Source organism: Bidens hawaiensis, unplaced genomic scaffold (genome assembly GCF_021521415.1).
Source record: "Bidens hawaiensis isolate Kalapana, Puna unplaced genomic scaffold, B.hawaiensis_p1.1 tig00014763_1, whole genome shotgun sequence".
Lineage (NCBI taxonomy): Eukaryota > Viridiplantae > Streptophyta > Magnoliopsida > Asterales > Asteraceae > Bidens > Bidens hawaiensis.
In genome coordinates, this window is record NW_027492300.1 from 5,373 (window position 1) to 12,303 (window position 6,931).

General features: G+C 37.0%; 2 pseudogenes across 1 annotated transcript; both read left to right on the plus strand.

Annotated features, from left to right (window-relative positions):
- Positions 1 to 2,908: 2,908 nt before the first annotated feature.
- Positions 2,909 to 3,630, plus strand: LOC143547602 (putative receptor-like protein kinase At5g18500 pseudogene; annotated as a pseudogene).
- Positions 3,407 to 6,684, plus strand: LOC143547583 (putative protein phosphatase 2C 42; annotated as a pseudogene). The gene is made up of 5 exons (XR_013137794.1): positions 3,407 to 3,841; positions 4,125 to 4,476; positions 5,105 to 5,466; positions 5,543 to 5,779; positions 6,427 to 6,684. The product of XR_013137794.1 is annotated as a putative protein phosphatase 2C 42 (transcript).
- Positions 6,685 to 6,931: the final 247 nt, after the last annotated feature.

Genomic DNA, 6,931 nt, shown 5'->3' on the forward strand with positions numbered 1-6,931 from the left:
TTTGGTGGTCACAAAAAGTATTCATCTTGTTGTATTTTAATTTGTTAATACAATAGTGTATCACGTTTATTACTTTCATTGTTATTAAACATTCATTTTACATTGTCCATTATTTTACATGTTTAGTTTGTCATTGATTACATTTATTCGAGTTTTACTACATATTAATATGTTCAAATACAACATAATAAAGCGGTATTTATTATTTTAGGGTTTTTGAATTTTCGTATATTACACAAATAATCCATTGTATTAATTTGTACATTGACAAGTCCCGTGTAACACACGGGTTCTAAAGATAGTTGATATTAATATTTACATTTTATATAATTTCCGTCTGTGTGGTGTACGGGTTACTCACCTAGGTAGTATTAAAGATTAAGTGTGGGGATGTTTAATGTGTTGCAAAATACATCTATCTTAACACCCATTTTGTTAAAGAAAGCGTGCCATATTATATTATTATATTTCCAAAATAGCACGTATTTATGCAATTTCATTTTTTCAGATACCCATGCATGAAAGGAGTGGAAAACGAGGTTAAAAGATGGAAAACCAGCTCACACGGGGATAGCTAGCACGGAAATGAGAAAATAAAACAAAAAAAATCTGGGAAATACCTCCCTAGTGCGTCGCCAGGGAAAGAAGACAGGGCCTAGCGACACACTAGGACCCTAGAAGTTGAAAATTTACAGACCCGATTATTTTGTCCAGGGTGCCAAGCGAGAGGATTGAATTGGTCCCTAGTGACACGCAAGGGACCCTGAAGTCGGCTAAAAAAAACCTAAACTTCGAATATAAAGGGTTTTAAGCCCTATTTTCGATATAACACGCTTCCGGCCGTCAAAGCTTCTGCCCTAGGACGATTTTGAAGAAGGAGAAGCTTCTGGTTCGTGAGATTGAAGACCGGAGCTTGTGTTTGATCATTAAGCAAGTCCCGGGTTTGGTTCACGTTTTAAGTTCTTTAGCCACTGTTTTGAACATTAATATTCTGTTAAACATGATTGTTGGGTAAAGCATTTATTACTTAGGGTTGGATTGATGTTTTGTGGTTGTTTGTGGTGTTAAACGATTTTCGGGATTTGTTTACATGAGTTTGGTTGATTAAAAGTCTTGATCAGATTTATTGGATGTGTTTAATGTGTTTTTCTGATTTATTTATCGGTTGAATGTTTCGCATGCTTTCTGGTTGATTGTCTACTGATTATAGAGGTCGTTTACTTTGTTTTTATGACTAGTTTATGATTTGATGAGCTCATGGATCATAGGAACTGATTTTGAATTATAATTTGAAGTTTAGTTGCATACTTTCTTAAATAATTGACGGTTGATAAATTGTTGGGTTTGTCTTTGTTATTAAGGTTTTAGGTTAAACTGTCTGACAGAAGATTTGCCTACTTTGCCTTAGTTTCACTGTTTACCTGTGTCCTTTAGATTGCTTCTAGATCACCCGTGTACTTAGGGGCATTGTGAGATAGTGAAACTGACGGGTTATCTGTCTTCTAGGGTATTTAATCAGAGTTAGCGAACCAAGAACCCGGTGCTTTTTACATATTAAGCCCCACCTCGGTAGCTCAGCGGTAGAGCGGCCTCTTTTATAGTTCAACAGGTAGTCGGACGTGGGTTCAAATCCCGCTCGAGGGAAAAAACATCAAATTCATCGTAACACTCATAATGATCAACTTTACGAAGATCCCATTTTATTCCGGAAGCTCGTAGAATTGGTCCCGACAAACCTTCTAGGATTTCCTCTTAGGTGACACATTGAGAGTGATTAGGGATCCATTGGGTTTCCTAGGGTTTCATATCTTTAGATCCCGGTTCCCGTAGCATTTTCCCGTAACCAATAAAAGCCCGAGCCGTCACAATTCAGATTCCTTGCCTAGTAACCCTTGCTCACATTTGAATTTGTTTAAGTCTTATATTCGGTAATTTAATTTACTAGTTTAATTTAATTTAATTAATTATTAGTCTTTAAATAAAATAATTAAAAATCCAAACAATCTCATTCTAAATTATTTATTTAAATAGTTGTTAGATATAGTTTCGTTAATTCAAAAAGTGTCTCTAGGGTTTAATACTCCCTGACTTCTCGTGGCTATTCTACATCCAATAGGTTCACTTACCTGTTATTAATGATTAATAATATAATATAAATTAGAATATAAAATGTTTATGATTACATCAAAACAGAAGGCAAGCGGGCAATAAGCTGCGCCACTACCCCGTTTTGAATTGCAAAACCCAATCTTTTAAAAACTATATTTACGGATCTTAGAGTCATAACATTACTATGCATGACCCGTTGGACACGGGTAAGTAACTCCACAACATCAGGCGTGAGGAAACTAAAAGTGTCAAAAGCAAAAGGAATAAAAACGTGTTGGTTGTCAAGACACGCCTTCTCATGTTTGGTCACCTTGTCTGAAGCAGCTTGACTGGCTGTGAAACCACTACTCCCTAAGCCCACCAGAGGGGAAACCCTGTTAAATCCACATAAGCATGTTTTCCTCCTATCCATCCAAACACCAAAATGTCAGCCGGTCGAAGAGATGATTTTCCCTTCGACAAGTCAGCCAGGAAATTCACATGTGCTTCTTTTTTATATACTTGTTGTGCTTGGTTAATTATTTGCTAATTTTTTATATATACCACTTTGTGCCAATCATTACACAAACATTTTATTTGTCGGATGTGTTTCAAAAGTTGTTCTAACAACGCGTATGACGAAAATTTTTAATTTAGAATTTCGCTTTTTCGTATATTGCACAAACTTTTTATTTGTCGGATGTGTTTCAATAATTGTTCTAAAAATGCGTATCTAGTCACCTAGAAAAAGTTGAAAAATAAGCTTTAAATTTGAAAATATGTCGATTGAATTGATGCTGGCCACTCTGCAATCTCTTGAATGGCAGGACTGAGAAGGTCAAAGCACCTCAAACTAGAACTCAAAGAGATACAATTAGCAACCAAAAACTTCACAACCTGTGTCGGAAATGGCGGATTCGGTATGGTGTACAAAGGAGAACTCGCAGTGAACGGTGAGCATACCACAGTGGCTGTAAAAAGGTTGACTGTAAAGCGGATCAACGAGGAACTAGTCGGGCAAGGGTTAAAAGAGTTTCTGACCGAAATTAAGTTGCTCGGTGCGCTTAAACACGAAAACCTGATTTCGCTTTTGGGATTTTGTGAAGAGGGAGAAGAGAAGATTCTTGTTTATGAATACGCGGAACATGGAAGTTTAGATAAGTACATAAGGCGATTTGAGTCGTCGTCTACGTATAATCTTACGTGGGTAGAAAGACTCAACATATGTGCTGATGCGGCTCGTGGGTTGGATCATCTTCATAGAAATCATGGAAAGGGTGAAGCCATAATCCACCGCGATATAAAAAGCGCTAATATTTTGCTAGACAAGAACTGGGTTGCTAAAATTTCTGATCTTGGATTGTCCAAGTTAATATATTTTGCCGGTTTAGATAAAAGTGGTGCCATTTCAAATGCTTGCGGCACGTTTGGCTACTGTGACCCAAAATACGTTACTAGTGGCATTGTGACGAAAGAATCAGATGTGTATTCTTTCGGCGTTGTACTATTTGAAGTTTTGTGTGGGAGGCTCTGCTTGACTAGAGACAATGATGGCTTCCTTTTATCCGCCGATTTGGCGAAAAAGTACTATAAAGAAAAGAAATTGGATGAGATTATTGATCCGCGTATAAGGGAACAAATCAGCCAGTCCTCCTTGAAAAAGTATTCGAAAGTTGCATATGATTGCTTACACGATGATCGAGATCGCAGACCTCAAATGCAGGTTGTGACTAAAGAGCTTGAAGAAATCCTGGTAAGTTCAACAGATCTATCTAGTTTATAATACAAGACAACCTTTTGAAGATTTGCCAGCTAATGTTTAACTATTTTTGGCTACAATAATATTTCCCTCATCAAAAAAATCATATTTGATATTATCTTTTTTGTTACCCAAATAACACCCATGTTTTGATTTGGGCGTTTGCCAAGATTTGAGGAAAAAGATTGGATTTTCAAGAAATTTAAGAAATTAAAGATTAATTTTCTTGAAACCTATTTGGTAAAAGGTGACTAGTTTTTGGGGGATTTTTTGCAAGAAATGTGGTACGTCAGACGGGTTCATGAAGACGACGTCTGTCTGGTGGAAGCCATTTATTAGAGGCAACGCTAGCGAACCCGAACTGGGTGTGGCTGCTGCTGATGGTGCTCGTGTTAATGGTGGTGGTGATGGCGTTGCCTTTATGAAAGATGGGTTGTCGTGGTGTAGAGATATTGGGAAATATGGTGGAGGTGAGTACTCCTTGGCAGTTTTGCAGGCGAACCATGTGCTTGAAGACCAGAGCCAGATCAAGTGGGGCCCTTTCGGGACGTTTGTTGGGGTCTATGATGGTCATGGAGGACCAGATGCTGCCCGATACGTTTGCGATAGTTTGTTCAAGAATTTTTAAGGTTTGTTTGTTGCATTTTATTATTTGTTGGTTATGCATTTTATGCCCTGATATTGAATAATCAGAATTGACAGTATTTCTCTATTTGAAGATTCTCATCATTTAAGGAAATAAAAACAAGGGGAAAATATGTTAATGACGAAATTGTTACTCAACTATTTTGATAACTCTGGTATTGTAATTTTTCAGTTAACTGATTATTTGACCTGCATACAGTCAGATACTATTAAGCACCAGTAGCTTACACAAACACTAGCAACTTTTACTTGTTATATAATTAGTTTTAAAAAATTGCATCTAAACTAGTTGTCAAAGGCACATGGGGTGAGCCTTGGGCCTAGACATGAGGCGCTTAAAAAGCGAGGACAGGTATAAACAAGACACTTAGCATGAGCATACGTTTTTTCTAAATATTTAATGTATTAGACATAACCATGGAAACTATATTACTAAATATAGTTAGTAATTCTAACTGTATAGTTTTTGTAATTATCTGAGTAATCCATCTTAACCAGTTTGACCTGTTAACACTAAATTACAACACAAATAGAACCGTTTACAGGGAAACCGGTAGGATTTGAGTGTAAAAAAGTCAAAATGTCTTATGCCGTTGTTCTTAGGTTATGCAGCAACGTCTGGTGGCGTGGTGACTACGGAGATGATAAGAAACGCGTTTGAAGAAACGGAGAATGGATTCACTGCTCTTGTATCTGAGTTATTTAATTCACGCCCGAGCATTGCAACCGTCGGGACATGTTGCTTAGTTGGTGTGATATACCAGCAAACTCTTTTTATTGCCAATCTTGGAGATTCGCGTGTTGTCCTTGGTAAGAAAGCTGGTATCACGGTTGGTATGGCGGCTATACAACTGTCATCAGAGCATCATGCAAATCTTGAGATGGCTAGACGCGAGTTAAAAGATTTACACCTGCATGATCCAGATATTGTTGCCATGAAACATGGGGTCTGGAGGGTCAAAGGCATTACTCAGGTTATTACAGTTTGAGTAAATTTATAAAATATTATTGCATGCTTGATTGAATAAATGTGTCATGTATGTGGTACAGGTTTCGAAGTCCATTGGGGATGCTTGTATGAAACATGCAAAGTACAATAATGATCAAATTGCACAAAGGTTTCGGCTTCCTGCAGCAACGGTTATGCCTATTTTATCTGCTACTCCCTCAATCTTTACTCATGAGATCGACCCGGATGATTCTTTCCTGATATTTTCTTCTGATGGTTTATGGGAACACTTGAGTAACCAAGAAGCCGTGAAGATCGTTCACAATAATCCACGTTCCGTAAGACGTTCTTGTCTCTCTCCTCTTTGTTTTTCCTTTTTACCATTTTTGAGATCGACCCGGATGATTCTTTTCTGATATTTGCTTCTGATTGTAACATCATTAAGTATAATTAGTATAATAGAAAAAGAATCAGTGTTAAAAGAGTTGTAAAAGAACATGATAAATCAATACTGCACATATATAACTTATACAAGTTTGACTTTCTATGTTTAATTAATGTATATGCGTGTTTAATTATTTTTATATTTTTTGAAAAAAACCTTAACGAGCCTAAGCTCGACTCGAGCTCATGTAGGACCTTAAACGAGCCAAAGCTCGGCTCGAGCTTGGCTGTGCATTGTGAAATTAATACAGATAAATCTAAAAGAGATAAAACTTTAAAAATACACAAAGCTTGGTAAGGCTTGACGAGCCTACACGGGCTTCCCATACAAGACTCGAGCTTTGGCTGGATAACTTAATGCGCTTTATTTGAAGGCCCAGCTTGAAAAAGCTCAGCTAGTTTTGAGTTTCTTATCCATCCGAAGCAGCTCCTTAGGTACAACCCACGAAGCAAGTTAAGTACATTAAGAAGGATTGATGCCCATTAATTACCTTTGATTCAATTATTTGAGCATATGTTGATTATACTAATGGGGTTGCAGGGAATAGCAAAGAGACTAGTGAAAGCTGCACTAGAGGAAGTTGCAAAAAAAAGGGGCATGAAATATTCTGATCTCAATAAGATTGATAAGGGGGTGCGGCGTCACTTCCACGATGATATAACTGTAATTGTACTGTTTCTCAACTATGATCAAATATGTAGAGGCGGCGGCGGTCCTAACGTCTCTCTTCAAAGCGCATTTGAACACTAAACATATTCAGATTCACTCAACCACCCCCTAAGGGCTTGGGGTTCTATTCTGTATAAAAACAAAATCCAAAACAAGAGTAATGGAGGGCCATAACTTGTTTGTAATATCATTATGTTATCATCATCATCATCTTACTATAAGCCATACTTGAATCCTTTCTTTTGCCAATTCTTTTTTATTTATGCATTAGTACTTGTAACGGCAATTTACAGACTATGCAGTACTAATTTGTAATAAGTACATTTATGATTTTATTTAACTAAGGTATATTAGTTTTTATTAATCCCAACTATCA